Source organism: Anas platyrhynchos, chromosome 10, assembly GCF_047663525.1.
Source record: "Anas platyrhynchos isolate ZD024472 breed Pekin duck chromosome 10, IASCAAS_PekinDuck_T2T, whole genome shotgun sequence".
NCBI lineage: Eukaryota > Metazoa > Chordata > Aves > Anseriformes > Anatidae > Anas > Anas platyrhynchos.
The window spans coordinates 11,501,077-11,520,420 of NC_092596.1; the positions used below are offsets into that span (position 1 = coordinate 11,501,077).

The 19,344-nt window shown below is 35.7% G+C and overlaps 1 long non-coding RNA gene across 1 annotated transcript; it reads left to right on the plus strand.

Moving 5' to 3' along the window:
• Positions 1-364: 364 nt before the first annotated feature.
• On the plus strand, positions 365-18,791 carry LOC110352885 (uncharacterized). Its single transcript, XR_002402589.4, has 3 exons — positions 365-558; positions 1,415-1,480; positions 17,811-18,791. It is a non-coding gene; the product is annotated as an uncharacterized lncRNA (long non-coding RNA).
• Positions 18,792-19,344: the final 553 nt, after the last annotated feature.

Sequence of the window (19,344 nt, forward strand, 5' to 3'; positions counted from 1 at the left end):
CAAGAGTCAGTGTGAAGTAGCTGCTATAACATGTCCTCTCACTGGTTACTGTCTACAAGGTAGATGTTATTTCTTTCAAAGGCATTATAGCAATACATGCTTAATTTAAATCTTTGGTTATCATTTGGGTAACTCCTTGGATAATGATAGATGGATTGTAAATTTAAGTGTGATATTGTTTAGATAACAAAATCTGAATGCATTATGAACACTTGAAGGCATTGTAACATCTTATTTTTGTCCCCAAATGTAAAAATTAAAAATAAGTGCTCACAGTTGGATTTACCCAATTTAGTGTTAATTCATGAGTTTCTACAAAGCCTATGTGCTTGCCATGATGAGCTCTACCCTGGCAAATTCAGTTTGATCTAAGATCTGGGTAGCCTTTTTAAGCTGTGCTGTGCTCTCCACAGAGCTGTCTACACAGGTTTAGTGAGGGAACTTGTAAGGAATATTTCTCACATGCAGCAAATATATGGAGAATGGCTCTATCCTTAGTAAAACAGGTTTTCAACATTTTGCCATCATATGTTCAAGCAAGGCCTGAACACTCATTTGGTAAGCAGTACTGTGAGAAGGAAAGCAGAATTATTTAAATAATTAAAGAAAATGAAGTTGGTATTTCTACTTCTATTTCTGCTTAGTGATTGCTTTAGAATCATACTAAAGTACTTTTTTTTTTTTTTTTTTTTTTTCCTTAATTTGTTTTCTATTTCTTATTATATTTCAAACTGAAGAAGTTTAAGAGCAAGTTGCCCTCGAAGGTAATGTTATCATGTATGATTTTCAGACTGAAACTATCTTCTTTGAATCTACAGGCATGAGACTGATGGCATATTACAAGATTAAAATTTATCATTTGGAAAAAGGCTTGATTTTTTTTGTAGATACCATAAAAATCTTAAATAGTATGCTTCCTTCAAAATACAGTAATCTAACATATAAAAATGCAGGAAACTATACCAAAAGATTTCTGATATATAACAACATAAATACCTGATTTGTTTGACACTTCGTAGACCACAGAACACTTTGATAAGGAAGGTAAGAAGTGTTACATAGGGAGAAACCCTTATTTATTTAAAACATATCAGATTTACTCAAAGATAATGCCGGTATATGTGCTAATGTTTGTTGGGTCCTGGGGTACTGTGTACTGTGGTTATCATCAGGAACTGAACATTAAGATCCTCAGGTAATTGCAGCTGGTACTGTATCTGTATTTACTGGTAAAAGCAGTATCACAGTTCTGTTCTCAGCAGAGTGACTAATAGTGTTTTTTAAATGCCTCCCACCACAAAACAGTATGTCATTACAGAGCTTTCTAAATATATCTCATCATGCATTTATCTCTTCCTACCCTGATTGACTCCTACTCTTCTGAGACATATTTAAATGTCATTTTATCTTTCAGTTGCAAAAATGCTGGTGGTTTATCCTAGAATGAAAATGGCAATGAACAATATTTTGAAAATAAAAGGTAAAAGAAAAGAACCATCACTTTGTTTTGCTTATGTATAGGCAAGTGATTAATTCCAGTATTATCGGTAATTAGTTTTTTTTTTTTTTTTTTTTTTTTTTAAAAAGGCACTTACTTTCACGTTGATGGGGGGGAGGGGTTTAGGGAATAATGGCAGACTGTCTTGTAAATTCATGTTTTAAATTGTCAAGGTAATGCATTGCTGCACTTGAAACAATTGCTACACCAGTGTTTCTTCACTGTAACTGGAAAAAGTATTTAATGTCTTCAGAAAGGAAGAAACTGAGTACACCATTATGCCTTAACAACAGAAATCTTCAATCACAGATGGCTATGCCTGTTGAGTGTTGTTTTAAGCTATAATTGGATATTTATGTAAGTATGCTTTGTCGAGTATGTGTAATTAAGCTATCTTGATGTATATGCTAATGTAATGGGTTGGTCCAAGGCTCAAAGATGTCAAAAGTAATGGTTAAACAGGACTTAGTGTAGTAACAGAATCAGTTTTTTTTATCTAGACAAAACCCAAACAGACTCATCTGCTGTCTCCAGTTATTGCTGTTTACAGTAAAGCTTACAAAATCAGAGGAAGACAAATTTAAAGGAAGAAATGCCACAGAAAGTTCATCTGTTTTACTTTTGATCTGCAAGCCTTGATATGTTTAGGAGTGAGAAATAAATAAATTAAAAAAAAAAAAAAAAAAAAGAACACCACCACAGCTAGTAGCTTCATTATTATAATGAGGTGTAAGAGTACTGCAGGAGTTTCTGGTTGAAGCAAGTTAGGGTTAGGGTTAGGGGTCAGGGTTAGGGTTCGATCTACGGTGCTAGGTTTAGGGTTAGGGTTAGGTTTTGGGTTAGGTTTAGCATAGCAAGCAGAACCTTGAAAACTGGTCTGGTTTTCTCTCCTCTGTTCTGAGGAATATTCTTTGTTCACTGTGGTAGAGCAAAACAAAACTGGCTGTGAGCTCAGGTTGTTCTCGCTCCTTGAGGAGAAGCAAACCCCAGCTGTAGAAATAAGTTTGCTGTGGTCTTATGCTTTTGCTGTGATCTGCGAGGAATGTTTTCCCTTTGAGATAAGATATTTTGGTGTCCAGATTTGACATGAGTGCTGGGAATTTTTTTTGGTCAGCTGTGATGTGGCCTGCCTTATAGCTTTTTATCACAAGGGTTTGCTCTCTTACTCTGTTCAATTCACCACTGCTGCTACACCAGTAGAGAGCAGAAAGCCTCCATTCATGTGGTAGCAAAAGAGAAAAGCAGTGATGTTGGAAGAGCTGCTACTTGTGTTCAAACCAAGTTGAATTAGTTCTTATGTTATCATCTTAAAAAAGTTGATGACTTTCTCACAACCATAATAACTGTCTAATATTCTTGTCTAATATTCCTATTATGGTAACTTCAGAAAATGATTATGGTTGTTAATTAACAACAATCTTAGCATGACTTTCATGGACTTGCCCTGAAAATTGAGCCTTGGCCAACATAGGCCATAGTCATTTCCATTGTACAGTTAAGAACAAAGAATCCTTTTCCTTTTATCATCCATGTGGTATGAGGAGAAATGTAAAAAATCCTGCATTCCAAGTTTAAATTGGAAGAAGGCTTTTTTGAGTGTTTGCATATTTTTATATACAAATCATACTCTCTTTGAACAGGAGCCATCTGCTGGCATAAGACTTTTAATAATATGTGTATTTGATATTCTTTTCGCATGCCTTCCTCCTTCAGCAAAACAGATCAGAAAGTATTTGATTCAGTTATTGGGTGCCTGATCTGCTGTGCCTATTGGTTTGAGATGACAAGTATTCCTGTCACTTAGATATTTCCCTCCAGGGAATATTTGTAAGTGGTATTTTTTTCTAACTCTTACAAATATTATGATAAAAATAAATGTTCAAGCGTCATTAATTTACATGGCGTCTGCATATAGCCGGACAATCATTTAGGCTTTAGAAATGGCTGTTTTTGAGTGTTTAGAAAACTGACCACTCCAGCTGGTTTTAAACTTTAGAAATGAACTTTGCTAAATTTGCTCATTAGCAGCCTACTTTGTGCTAATGGTAGAATCTTGCACAGCATTAATCATCATCATTCACTATAGAAAGCTGTTAGTCTTCAACAATATGTTCAAAATTAGCTGCAAGTATATGATGTTTTAGAGCTAATGCTGTATAAATAATTAGCGCTGATGGCTGTGGTCATGGAGTTGATCAGGCTTATGAGCTCATTGGGAGAAGCTGTAAAACACAGTGTGCTTTTCTACAGTTTTCCTCACTTTTCCTACAAATGTTCCCTTCCCAAAATGGAGGGATGGGGGGAGATTCTGCATGGAAACTTGTGGTCACTTTGTGTGCTGTTGTGTGACCCTTTGTGTAACTTGCTTTGTGCCTTCCTGAATGAGCATTATCATTTTGAAGTCTGATGCAGTTTTTGTGATCCAGCTGTCAGCAGGGCTTGTTATCCTGCTGGGGGGGAAATCCAGCACAGAGCAATGTGGGGTGGGTTCAGATATGTATGGTGTGTGAAAGTGCCAGGGTATAATGGAGGTGGGAAGAGCCTTGAGCTCTCAGATATACGTGGATTTGGAGGGAAAAAAGGGGAGAAAACTAACAAAAAGAGGGTTTTGTTTCTAATAAATGCTGATCTGTAGGAGCCACACTGCCTTGGCTTCATTTGGAATTTAAGGCTTATGAAGAATAACAGATCAAGCAAAGAACAAAATTTGTGTAGAAGGACAGCTTTGAAAATGTTATCCAGCAGGGATAGAGCTTTTTGTTTGTTTGGTTAGATGATTTTGGTGTCTCTTTTAGCAACTTAATGTGTTCTAGCTCCAGTAATTTTAAGTAGCATAGATGGAAGAACATCTCTTGGCACAACTTTAGGAAATAGTTGAGGCCTTGCATTCAGAATTGTCTGTAATTTTGTCATTAAATGCTTTTCAGAAAGATGAGAACTAAGATCCACTTCTGGCATTAATTTATCTATTAAGATAGCAGCTTTGCAGGTGAGCTGATGATCATCACCTCCGTATCTACTGAGCAGGATCAGGTTCCCTAAGAGAGTGGTGGCTACCTTACCCACAAATGGGTTCTCCACTGTAGCCTGCAAGTAAACAGAAGCCTTTGCTTTTGGCTGTGGTTAATATACCTAATCCCCAGAGAAAAGCAGGATTATGTAGTTTCTGTATGTGTCTCAGTGCAAGGTTTTGCTGGCTGATCAGAACTGCTTTCCCCAGAGCCTTGTTTTCCCTAGGAATTGCATAAGGATGATAATATCTTTCTGAATTCTGTTCTGAATCAGGTGCTTAATAATTAAGTGCTTGAAGTTCAGGTTTTCCAAGTCTTTTGCTGGCTCTTGTCTGGAAACTTGAGCTCTGGTGATGTCAAGTTGCTGAGCAACTGGGGCAGGCAGTGAATTCGGAAAATACCAGTGTTTTCACCCATAACTACTCCCATGCCTTTAAAAATTCTGACATATAGATTAACTTTTTCTTTCCATGCCTTGTAAGTTTAAAATGTTAAAATTAACTGCATCTATTTTCCCTCAAAATGAAGAGATAACATGTACCATTTTTATTGCCATCATATTTAAATAAAGTCGTCAGGCAGAACATCAGTTGCAGCTATAATCCTTGACCTTTGGTATTTTAGGTACCTTACCTTCTGTGTCTATCAATCCACAAGGAAATTTGAACAGTGGTCCCAGCTTGCCTGAACTGTTCAGTGATTCTCTTCAGTTACCTTTCTTAGAGTTTTTATTACCTGTGGTCTTTATTGTCCTTTTATCCAATAGGGGCGCATTTAATTTTTTATTTTTATTTTTTGTACCGTAATGGTTACTTGTAGCAGGTTTTTCTATTTGGCCAGTCCTCTGTCTATGCCATGCTATGTTTTCTCTGCTAGCACCTCATTCTACACCTTATCTGAAGCTGTTGGAAAGATCACAGTCACCTTCAAAGAAAGGTCATATTAGGTACTCTGTTTGAGTCTATCGAATTAACATTGAGTTGTCTCTAATGCTGTTCTGTGCCTTTGGCACTTGCAGCAATTATACCAATGCAAAAAATCAAACTGAAAATACAGTTAAATGAAACTGGAAAGCTTACACTCACCTCACACAAATATAAATGAATGCAGTATGTGCAGGGCAGTGGGGAATTAAGTTCTTGACCTTTTACAATATTGGGAATAATAAATGTGGAAGCCAAGTTAACAAGTGAGATGGAAAGCTGTTAAAGTGGTTCAAAATTCAAGCACTATATGGTTTGGGTGTAATGAGTAGTTCAAAACGGAAAGCGGTGGTGACTGATGCCTGGTATTAGAGGTCAAAGGAGCAGAATTTCTTGTAATTATCATGCATGCATGCAGTTCTTCAGTAACGGTAGCAAATGGCATAATATTCAGTTGAATGTCATTCTGCAGGGTTTGGCTCAAAAATACTCAGTTCATATCCTTTAGAGATGAGTTGGTTACCAAGTGTTTACTTTAGTTTAAAAGAAAATATTTTACTATTTAAAAATCACAAGCCACTGCTATCTTGAACTGCCATTTGCTGTCCTCTTTAAAAATCAGTACAGCAACAACAAAATCTTTCCATTAATCACTTTCTATCTGTCTTGATTCTAGTGAAACATCTGTATGTTGTGGTATAAGATATGTTTTACTTCTGCATAGATACAGCTCTATAAATACCTAGCAATGAATGCCTTAGATGCGGATAATTGGTGGTTGCCTGGTGAATTCAGCCATTATGTTTATCATAATATTGTGCGCAGTCAAAACTGTTTATTGAAATGTTGATTCATTTTAAGGTAACTTCTGTCAGGCAAAGTATTTCACAAAATTCATTTCCATCTTCCATTCTTTCTTGTTGGCATGTATATCTATATCCAGATATTTCTATTTAGATATAAGTATGTATATCAATCTAAAATATATGAAACCTTTATGAGCATTTTCCTATTCCAGCTGCTAAACAAACAACAGCAAGCTCAAGTTAGTCTGTTACTATAATAACATGGAAAACTGATTTAAATGTTATTTAAGAGCTTCAGTGTCAAACTCTAGCATGCATTTAGGTAGTGAGAGGATCTTCCCTGGTAGGTGAGATACACTGTTGAGGCACAGATTTTTTTTCTCATTCTGGATTTTTGTTATTTCGTGCAGTGAGCTTCAGTTCTAGGCGCAGTGAATTGAAACAAACCCCTGGATGTTTGCTTTTTGCTTTGTTATTCTAGGGATATCAGAGTTCTTATTAAGAGGTGACTTTTCTGCTTAGCCGTGGTAATATATTCTTAAGTTGGTGGTGTTGATTTAGATCAGTGCAAAATAATATTTGCATACATGCTTAAAAAAAAAAAAAAGGCAAAAAACACATATCCCCATTAGACAGACAGACTGGATGTATTCATACTGACAAAGCTGCTAATTACAGATCACCGAGTCCTACTGATGCCAGAGCATCTGTATTTTTTTTAAAGTATGCATTAACTCTTTTCTGATATTTCACTCAGATAACTTACTGTGTTAAAAAGTTTTCACTCTTGCTACTTAAAATTGTGATGTATGTTAGTAAATGGATGAGTAAAATTTTTCCAGGTGATGGGCGGGGTTCTTAATCTGTATACAGGCTTCAAATTGTTTGGGATTTCAAATTCATTAAAGGGTTGATCTTTTTATTTGCATTTCTTCAAAGTCCATGGGAAATGAGTGATCTCTTCTTTCATATTATCTATTTGTAAGGGATTGCATCATGAAAACCTCCTGTGTAACTTTGTCACAAGTCATTCCTCAGTCACAGTAGTGACTGAGCCTTCATAGCATGTGTGACCAGCCTGTGTGCAGCTTCCCTGAAGGAGGTGCTCTGGATGGGGAGCCCTGGCCTGGAGGAGGAAAGAGGGAAAAGCTAGTATTGATGAGATCTTAGTGTCCATTTAGTACTCTGATCTCCTTCCCTTATTTTGCATCACACAAGACATAAAAGTACTTGCTGCATCTGCACCATGGCATCTGTTGCTTTCTTGTTGTGCTTTTAACTGAGGGTCCATTAGCTTATCAGTTCTTATATCAGCTAGTTGGGGACAGGTAGATGGTTGATGAATTACTCAGTGTTGTTTATGTCCATTCAGCTCAGGCTTAATCTGATATATCAGACTAATGTATGAGTAATGAGTGGAGGGAAACAATAACTTTGGATATTGTGAAAAATATTGCTTTCCTGGAACATGTGTTTCTTACCATGCCTTGTGTAATACATGAATGGAAACAGGATGCAAGTAAGGAAGAGAAAAACACTGGATAGATTCATTAGTTCACAAGAAAGTTTCCATCTCTAGAAGAATATGAAGGCAGACCATACACCACTTCTGCCAGCTAGTAGAAGACTTTAGCATATGTCAATAGTTATTTGGGTGCTGAGATGTCATAGCAATTAGCAACATAAACTGAGGCAGTGTTTGTTACTGTAGTGGCTCTCACCGCTCCTGTGCTGGACATCATTGTCTTGAAGCCAGTAGGCACGCTGTACTGGTGCCTCAGCTGCTCGGGTTCTGTCTTTTGTCTGAAACCTCTGGTAAGGAAGGTGCTAAGTTGTTCATGCAAGGCTATGAACTGAATTAGCTGAGGCATCTAACAAGCTCTGTGCAAAACTGTCAAAAGAGAGTACAGATAGCAGAGGCTGGTGTTTTGCATTATTTTGATGTCTGCTGTATTAATTTCTTTGAGGCAGATGTCCTCTTGATTTTCTCTTGTAGACTTGCTGTTTCAGCCTGTTTCAAGAGAACACAGCCCCAGTGAGCCTTGGTACTTATAAGTTTACTGGACTGTCTGTTGTGGTCTGTATATTTGTTTGATGGATGTCTTGCTTTACACTTCAGATTAGCTTGTTTAATAAAGATGGTAACATTTTAGTCTTGGTGTATGTGTTTGCATTTTGTCTTTTTTGTCTAATTCTTACTGGTTCACCTTTCTTTTGCGAAATGACCTTCTGAAAATCTGGGAGGATATCAAATAACTGAGACTCTATTTAGTTTCCTCTTATATATTTAGAAATATTCATTTATATGTTTCTTGGTAAGCTGCTGTTTACTCAGAATATTAGATGCTTTATTACTGGAGAAGCATGCCAGACGCTCATAACAAAAAATTACTTAAATGAATGGTCTGTGTGGGAATGTGACTGTGCTAATTTAAAGTTTAGATGCATTTGCTTGCACCTAATGTTCTCTGAATGTATATGCTGTAACAACTACTGGGAATATAAAAGCTGCTAAACATAAATTTGGCCAATTATTTCTGCAAAACATGATATTTCTAACAGAAAAGATGATGTTTATTATTTTGCTGATAATTGTACCTTTAGTCTGTAGAAAGAAGGGAAAAGAGAATCTCATAACAGATCTAAGACCTTTCAGACCAGTGTTCAGCACAAGCCAATTTCATCCAATCCAATTACAGACTCAGAAAAGTCACTGATGTGTACACGATGCTTTTACCTCGCACTCTGAGTCTAATTGGAAAGGTGCAGCTACTGCACTTTCAGAAGGTAGTAAAACACTGTACCTATTTGACATCTTGATTTCATCTAATGTGAGAGGCAGTCTGAAGATTTCTCACTTGTCTTTTCAAGTCTCAGATGTTCTTTATCAAGATTAAAACAGCATTTTTCAGCACATACAAATATCTAGTGGTCTCTTGTGTCTTTTCTTTCCTCCTTAGAATCTTTCCTCTTTTGATGATCAGTTTCTTCAAAACTTGGACTAGAGTCTTTGAAAGGTTCATCAAAGCTTGAAAAGCTTCTCTGTTAACCTGGAATGCTTAAGAATGTAAAATAATGTAAGAAACTTGTGCTATAATGTGATCTGCAAATGAAAGCAGTTGGAAGGTGATGGGTTAGAAGCTGCTTAACACTTAATGAAGCAGCTGAAAACATTGTCAAAGAAAAGGAATATTTTTATATTAAGTATGCAAAGGCTTTCTAGGTATTTTGCTGCACTGTGTATAGAATTGGGATTAAAGTGGGTTCACAATCTTCCACTTTCTTTAGAAGTTCAATGCAACATTCAAGAGAATTCAAGAGAATTTTAAAAATATTTCAGTTGTACTTCAGGTGAAATTATTATTTCCATGCAAAGTAAAATGTTTTTTTGTTGTTGTTGTTGGTTTTTTTTTTTTTTTTCCAAAAATGGTAAACTATTATATAATAGTAATAGTATAATACTTATAATAGTAATGTGGAAGGTTAGAGTGAAGGATTTTTTTCTTAAAAACATTAAGAAATATTTTATATTTATCTGATATTGGCATCAGAAACTGATATCTGAAAATCAAAATCAGAATCAGAATCAAAAATCTGATATTGGCATCAGAAAATAAATTCGAAGACTTTAGGACACAAAACAATTGTCACAAAAGTGCTAGAGCAAATACGGAGACATTTAAGTCATAAGATACATGTTTGAACTTTTAAGCTCATTCTGCTCTAAATGGGGAGGGGAGAATAAACACTGACATATGAATCATCTGATTAGAATTATTACTAAATGCTTTAGAGCTTAAATCTGTTACAAGAAAGCCTGTCTTCACTGGATGTCAAGGTGATTTATAAAGGAATTAGTATTGTTACACTAATTTGACAAACTGGGAGGTCGGCATTTAAAAAGGTTGTTAGCTTATATGAGCATGTGCCAACCTTTCCATGGGGGAAGAGTTGGTTAGCCTGTAAACCTCATTTTTTTTCTCATGAAGATAGCATCTGGCAAATGGTTTCAAGAGTGAACATGAGTGAGTTAGCTGGGACAAACAAAGGAAATGCATTATGCACAGAAAGGAGAGTGCAAGGCTTCAGGAAAGTAGGTTTGCATTATGGAAGAGGAATGCTCTAGGTGAGTCCAGAGGGTTTCAGAATTTGGGTTTGATTTTATGTGGGGATTTTCTTTGAAGACTGCTAGCAGATAAACTCACAGTAGTGTGAACAAAGTAGTACTGAAGAATTTTTCAAGAATATGGAAGGGTTGGAAAGTCAGTACTACATGGGAATTTCATGTTTGTTTTTAGAGGCTTAAAGGTTCTAGTGGGAAGAGTAGGGCTGGGTTTTAGAGAGAATTCCTGCAGGAGCTGCAGTGGTAGCTGCATGATGGTGAATGTGTACTGCCAAGCCTGAATATGGGACTCTTCTGCAGCATCTTTGTTGTGCTGGTAGCTGAAGTTGGTGCCGTGCACAGGTGTTGCTCTGAAGATAGAGAACAACACTGCTGTTGAACTAGGATCAGGATTTCAGCATAGATCATAGTCCAACAAAATGCCTTTTTTTTTTTTTTTTTTTTTTTTAAGAGAGAAAAGGAAATAACAATGTAATTTTCAGTGACTTTGAAACCTAAATATGGAGACTGCCCTGAACTTACTGGGTAAAATAAATAGCTGTAACTGACATCAACAAATTTGGTTGGAATCCTAAATGCTAAATATTCCTGTACTGCTATTATTTTATTTCATTTGTTCAGAACTTGCCATATGCATGCTGTTTTATTTCTGACCTTGATTTTCTTCCAAAACTAGTCTTATCTCTGGAGGAGACAACACATCTTTCCCTGTGGAATTTTTTTTTTCAAATAGTAACTGGAAATAAATAATAAAAAAAAAAAACCTTCTAGTTTTTTTTTTAGAAAAAAAATCTAGTATGTGGAAAAGAAATTAAAACATAGGAAGCAGTAAGAGAGTCACCACAGCCTGAGTTTATAGCTCTTTTTTTTTTTTTCAAATCTTTGTCCTATGAAGTTAGTCAAACAATTTTTTTTTTTAGCTGAAAATGGACAAGAGGGGAAAAGAACCTTCCAAAAATAATCTTCCCAACCTCTGTGATGTCTTAATTTTTTGAACAGTGTGACCATTTCACTGAGAGGAGTATGCTATTTTAGTGCTGAAAATTAAATATTCTGGCCTTGCACTTTGTTGCTATGTAAAATTGGAAAGTTTTGTAAAAAAAAAAAAAAATATATATATATATATATATATATATATATATAAATTTGAGATTCTCATATAAGCAGCCAAAATATATATATATGTATATTGTCTAACATCCTTGGCCTTTGTTTTGCATACTGCATCATTATGAGGTATAGGCAGACAAACTAAGAAAAAAATAATGGTTTCAGCTGTTCCAGGACTGAACATACCTTAACAACAAGGTTACACAAAGACTGTCAGCACCATTGCAAAAAAAAAAAAAAAAAAAAAAAAAAAAAAAAAAAGTTAAAAACTGGTCAAGCTTTAACACCTGGAAAAACAAAATGAATAATGACCAGCCATAACTATTTTTTTCTTCCTTACTGAAAGCCAAGTCTTTCTGTTTTTTTGTGTTGAACTTGTATATATTTAACTCCTCTATTACCAGGAAGCTCACAAAACTAGAGAATTACAAAATACTGTGCAAGAAAATTTTAAGTAGGTTACAAGTAGGTTACTCCTTGAGTTGATTAAGTGCCGGAACTTGTAATCATACTGTGTAATCATACTATTTTATGTCTTTAAGAGGGCATATGTGATTTGGGTAATCCTGAAAATTTAAGATGCAAAGTTGTGATGGTGTTACAAATGAAAATATAAGTGCAGCTTCTGTCCCACTATTCATAATCCTGTGGCAAAGGTCACTATGTAACAGCAATACTTTTAATACCTAACTTTAATTAAATAAAATACTTATTAATAAATATTATTAAATTAATTAATAGAATACTTTAATACCTAACCACTTTTTGCGGTTAGGAATAGATTTTCTGGTTTTGTTACTGTTGTTGTTGTTTGTTTGTTTTTCTCCATTCTAAATGGGGGAAAAAATCAACATAACCTAATAAAGTAACAACAACGAAAAAATAGTGGTCAACAAAGATATCCCTTAAGGTAGTTCACAGTCATTAGAGGAGGTTTGAGTTATGTCTGACTTTTCTTCATCTTTTATTACTGTGGATTAGAATACAATCACAGTACTGTGTGGCAGTGAAGAAGTACTCCATACCTGGAATAACTTTTTGATGGTCCCATTTTCTGTTAGTTTACAGCCTTCTGTGAATAGACTTCAGATGAGAAATGTTAGAATATTCTTCTTTGTGCATTCAGTAGTTTAACAAGGCAGCTGTTCGGATTGGAGGGTGTTTTGAACAATGAATGCTGCTCAGTAACAAAATAGGCTCTAGACGTAGAAAATTCTTCTGTTAAAGCTTAAATGACATTTAAAAGAACAATAAAAAGAATTGCTTCAGAAGAAAAAAATGGCCATGCTCTGACATTTCTCATTTAAGGGTACATTTTGAAGCAGTGGCAATTCTACTTGAGACAGGTGTGACATTGGATCACCTTGAGAATGAAATTTGGAGTTGTGTTGTCTGGAATTATTCATTTATTGATTCAGGTTAAAAAAGTCTAAACCTTGGTAGTTCTTGCTAGCTTAGAAATCCCAAATGGCAGCTAATAAAAAAAAAAAAAAAAAGACATACCAGAGGAAGGCCATAAGTGAGGTGGCAGCTGTTGTTCCTGAAGAGATGTTATTTCTATAGTAAATTATTTGCACTGTTGATGAGCCTTAGAAGTGATATAGGAAACTAATTCAAACTGTACAAGATGTTTTCTGTAGTATGTGTAACATTATATTGGTTTGGATGAGTCTGATCCATGGTCAATGATTATTTCCAAGCACTGTTTGATGCTAGTGTTTCAAAGCTGCCCTTGTGTGGTTTTTTTTTTGTTTTTGTTTTTTGTTTTTTTTTGTTTTTGTTTTGTTGTGTTTTGTTTTTTTCCTGGCTTCTCTCTTTTGGAACATATAAAACAAAAATATGTAATACAAACGGTTGAAACATCTGAAACATCTGCTGTGGCTGGACAGCACTACTTTGTTATTCTGCAGTTATTCTAGACAGCATGTAGTATTATTACCTGTGTAGTTCTGTAAGTAGTGGAAGCAAGTCTTTCTCATATTATAATTCTTCTTTCATGCAAGTAAATTGCTAATTTGTATTTAAGATTTTTTCATATCATGAGCAATCTCTGTCTGTAAAACTTATTTTCCTTATCTCTCTTTCATGGTACAAAGACTCCGAGGTGTAAACAATGTGAAGCAGTTCCTTTGAAATACACTCAATATCTGGAAGTGTTTTAAGTCATTAAGTCTTAGTCTGTAAGCAATCAGCATTCGTGTCCTGTGGGAGGAGGGAGAAAAGCTCCTTCAGTGCAGTATTGGTTTTATTACAGAAGTGTGGATGAAATACAAGCTTTTCCAACTGCTCTCAGGCATACTGATGTTTTGCAGGTGCTTAAGTTCAGATGAAGGAAGCTGATACACCCTGAAGACTTTTTTAAACAAACAAACAAAACACAACTTTTTGCAGTTTTGGTTTCATCTCGTGTATCCAAAATGCTTAGTGTTCATATAGTACAATTGAGTTAGATCCTCAATGGTGTTATTTACTGTTCTGAGCATATTTATCAAAATAACTGGAGGAAGATTGGGAAGGTGGGATAACATCTGTGACAATACTGCACAGTATCAGCTCTCATTTTCCTATTGAAAACTTAAAATAAAATCTTTTCCTTATTGATCCTTATAAAAGCATTCATCTGTTTCATTCTCTGTGCAACCCCCTGCACTTTGATTTACACAGTGGTAATCGAGAATTACTACTGAAATTAAAACCACTGTGATTGAAATCATAGAAAAGCTTCTTGGTTGGAAACGAGCAATTCATGTAATAGTGCCAGCAGATGCTGCCGGAAATGAAGATTTACCACCAGCATGCTTACTGAGGCATTTAAGAGACTCCAGACCCGCTTGTAGCTTGTTTTTTCTCAGATTGTGAATTTCAAGACAAACAGGTGACATGTTTAAAGATACTGTGTAAACACTTCTCATGTCATGGGTAGCATACTAAGTGTTAAATGATAATCCATATGGAAATATTAGATGCAGTAGCGTGCAAGTAAAGAGGTATCTTGTAAGTCACTCAACTTCTTTTTCGCCAACCATACTTTACAAAATTCTGTTATATTGTCAGCCATTCACCAATGAAGAAAAATTCCTTCTTCTCACCTCATAAATGGCAAATAATCTCAAATGTACTGATCTTGATTTTGCTAGCAACAAGATTGGAACCATAAATCCTTTTCCTCCTCCAGTCTGTGCTCTTGAAGCTTGGTCCTGCTCCACTGGAAGGGCCAGAGCAGTGCAATACTGGTGATTTGCATCCATGAGCACAGTGCCAAGACCACCTGCTCATCACCTAGGCAAGAAGTGTTTAGCTAATGCCCGTTTGGTAGGATAGAGCAGCAGCAGACTCTTTTTACAACCTTAAAGTGTGAGTGCTTCTAACAGGAACAAGAGGCAGGAAAAAGTGCTTATAATCATAATCAAAAGGAAGATGGGTTGAACGAACTAACAGGAGAGTATCTATGAACATTGACTATGTGAATTATAAACTGTAGTTCCTGCCTACATGTGGATTTCCAATTGAAAATTTGAAAATTCTGAAAATTCTTAAATATTATCCTTTAACTTCCTTTTAAAAGGTAAAAGAAACAATTTTGGAATGGAATAATCATGCTACATCAGGTGATAATGTGGCATAGATGGTCTGTGTATGAAAGATGCATTAGATAATTAAGCTTGCATTTAATGTGAGTTGTTTTTGAGACAGCAGTGTGGAAAATGAGCAGCTGTAAAATAGCAAATACAGAAACATAAGATCAAAGAGACATGAGAGTGTGTGTGTGTGGAGGTGGGGGATCAGAAATGGGTATCTTTGTATTCTCTCTATCTGACAATACCCTGAAGACTTGGCTCCAACCTAGATAAATGGGAGTTTATAGATATGTTTAAGAAAGCAAAGAAGTTTGTTTATAAAGTTATGGAAGCGTGTTAATAGCTTGTTGTATGCTCTTTAAAAGTAAAACCAACCTCTAACTATCTATCTTTTTTGTTTTAATAACAAAGTACTCAGCACAATGGATTGCTATATGGTAAAACAAAGCATTGACAGTACTTGCTTCTGTTTGCCTGTCACACCTTGTAGAGTGAATCAATAGGAAAAAAAAAAACTGACATAGTTTAAATGCATTATAAATAAAGCTGTCTTGGAGGAATACATAATGTTTCATGGAAATATAATCATTAGTATTCAGTATCATCAATCATTTTACTTAATCTGGGTTTAGCAAAAAGTTGGTATGAACATTTTATGCACTGTATTGAGGGTGAAAAAGGAACTTGAAAACATCTTTGACTTAAATCACAAACAATACAGAAAATGGGAGTGTTTGGCAGAAGGGCTGTACCCGGAGAATTGTGGTCAATGGCTCTAGGTCCAATGGAGTCTGGTGATGAGTGGTGTCCCTCAGGGGTCTGTCTTGGGACTGGTGCTATTTAATATCTCTATCTATTTAATATCTTTATCTATTTAATATATCTATCAATGACATAGACAATGGGATCAAGTGCACCCTCAGCAAGTTTGCAGATGACACCGAGCTGAGTAGCACAGTTGATAGATGAGAAGGCTCTGTGGAGACCTCATTGTGGCCTTCAAGTAATGAAAGTGGGGCTTATGTAGAGCGACTTTTTATGTAGGCTGATAGTAATAGACAAAGGGGGAACTGCTTTTAACTAAAAGAGAGGAGATTTAAATTGGATGTTAGAAGGAAATTCTTCACTCATAGTGTGGTGAGGCACTAGAACATGTTGCCTAGTGAGGTTCTGGGTGCCCCATCCCTTGAGGTGTTCAAGGCCAGGCTGGATAGGGCCCTGGGAAGCCTGATCTGATGGGTGGCATCCCTGCCCATGGCAGCGGGCTGAAACTGGATGGCCTTTAAGGTCCCCTCCAACCCAAGCCATTCTGTGTGCTGACCCTGTAAGGGTAATTCTATCACGATCCTAATTAACTATGACTAACTTGTTCCAGACCCCGAAATTAATTTCAGTTGGAGATTCACCTTCAGTCAAACCTTTATTTTATTGTTCTTAGGTCAGATTACAAAATACCCTGTATGCAACAAGGCAACTTCAAATCAAATGAATGCAAACGTTGGCCAAGTTGACACTGGTTATCGCTTCACGTAATATCATAGGGTTTGTAGGTGATCTCCTTAGCTGATGAATCCAACTCTTCCTCACCTCAGCAGGCATTTATGATCCAATATCTGTTGTATTCTCTTGCTAACACTGATGTCTTTTCCTCAATAATATATTTAGTATTTTATTCTGTTTTTTTAGTAATTTATTCATTTTTCCATATGTCACCAGGAAATCTTTATCATCTTAGTCTGTAGACTAAGTTAAATTCATTTACTTTAATAAGTCCTAGGTAACTTCTTTTGAATGTTTCTGATAAGGGTTGACTTGTCTGATTTTAGGCTCTTCTCTGCTTGGTTCTTCTGAAGACCAGCTATGCCCTTTTATTTACGACTTTATTTCTGCAAATATTAATGCAGAAACATGGACTGGCTACTCACTTTACTGCAATTCTTACTGTATTTCTAATTATGCCCAATGGGAACTTTAATGGTCATAAATTAAAGTCAAAATACTACGTAAAAACTACTTTTTATAGGACAATGATACAATGATTGTTTTTTATTCTGAACAATGCCCAAAGTATCATGGTCAAAATTCTAGCAGAGAAAATAAAATAAAGCAAATATTTAATGTGTATGTCAGTTGTTTTTTTCTTTTTCAAAATTCTCCTTAGTTCTTTTTCTTTGATCCAGGGTTGTTACAGAGGTAACATGAAATAAACATGGTGGTAGCTCTGACTGTGCATTTCCTTCATCCTTTTCTCTGTCTATTTTAGTCTCAAACTCCCTGCAAAAGTGTTATGTGGTGTAATGTAATAGCTGATCAGAAGAAGTGCTCAGATTCTTTGATCGAAGAAATACCTCTAGCTGTGAGAGAAACAAGAAATGAAATGCTGTAAATAATCAAGCCCTTTGAGGAGCTGAATCTTTTTTGAAGAAAAAAGCACATTAGGTCATTATTTGTTTCATGATTCTGCAGCCATTCCTAAATATGTTAAATATAATAGCTAAACAAACCAATGAAATGTTATAGTAGATTCAAGTGTTTTACTGAATGACAGTGCAAAACATTCAAATGTATAGTTACATTCTTAAACTACTAATAAATATATGTTCTGAGAATCACTCTAACTTCCAAACAATCAGAAACGAAAAACAAAAACAAAAACAACAAAACCCTCTATCCATTTGTCACATACAAATGTAATATAAACAATTTTGGTTTTCTTGATCTTCTTGTAATTGCAGCTACGTGTCTTCTCTTTTATCTGCAGATTCTGCCTGCTGTTACTCCTTTCTCTTGTTTCTGGTGTTCCTTAAGAAGCAAAGTTCAGAACTCTGAAGCTTAGAAAGGAGGCAATGTCAGCAGCTTCTGTGAGACAGTATAATCTTTCAGGAAAGAAACGTTGACACTTCTTCCAAAGATTGCTGAAAATGTCTTTGTTCAGTTCCCTGTTTTTCCTAGTGTGGTAGAAAACTTTAATGGGTTGATGGGATGAGAATCGAAGCAGGACATTTTATTTCTATTCCCAATTCTCTTTGGCTTTTGTTTGTTTATAAGTATGTGCTTTCTGTTGCCTTTTATTTTATTTTTTAATCAAATAAACATTGCAGAATGCTAATACTTGAGAAAAATAAAGAAAAAATTAACCTTCTATATTAATACAAAAAGAGGGACAAATTGCCATTTAAGACAAGAGCTCCTTGATAAATTAGATAGTGTAAATGACAGGCTATTTCAAAATATTTGAAACTTCATTTTGAGGAATGAAAACTTGTAGTTCTAGCTTGGAAATATAAATTTAGATTTCCATGTTGGTGTTTATGCAAATGTCCTGTCTCAGCTTAAGAAGCTGGTGAAATCTTGTATTTGAAACTTGTAAATGTCTGTGTATAGTCTGTTGAAATCTAAATACTGCTGCAATGTGTATGCAAAATAAAGTTCATCTTCATTAGCCATCTAAAATACCCTGTTTTACTAAAAACATTTGTTAAAACTGGGTTGACAGATTATTTGTCATCTTTTTTTTATTTTTTGCCTTTGTGTATTCCCCTGAAACTGAAGTAAAGTTTTGATTTGTAATGTTGTAAATATTCAAGGTCATGCAAACTGAGTGAATTGCTGCAATGTAAATGTTCCTGAGCTGTGTGGAAGGCTGTGGGTTTGCAGTGTGCCTTTGCAGCATTGCCTCATCTGGCCCCCTGCGTGTTACTTTCTGCTTATTTTTGCAGTGGATAGTTGTTGCATCACTGACAATGTCATGTCCTGTTCTTGTTTCATACTCCGTCAAGGCAATGACATTAATTTGTGTCCATTTGAATAATATTCTTTGTCACATGGAAAGAGATCTTGTGACAGCCATGAGCTTTGTTTAGTAAAAAACACTTTTAAGAAATGGCAGTTTTGAGAGGCTTCATTTCACAAGAAAGAATGAGTAACTAAACAGTTCAAACTCATGAATTTTTATTTCAATTTGACCATTTGTCAATGTGCTAGGTATATGATAGATGTAATTCCCTTTCCATGTGCAATCTAAATGTTCCTTCAATACGGTGATCAAATTTTCTCTTAATTTCTGATTGCTGAACACTGCCTTTGAGTATTCTCAAGCTCTTCAAACCACCTTTGTTCTTATCATGGGAGTCTTGTTCATGCCTGTTATTTTGGGTTTTTGCTTTGATGCCTCAAATCAAGGGCGTAAGTTTCCAAACACCTCCATGCACCCCAGCACCCGCCATTTTAAGTAGACCCCCAGCAGTGCCATGCCAGGACCTCCTCTGGTTGGCTGGGGGGGGGAGGGGCTGGCG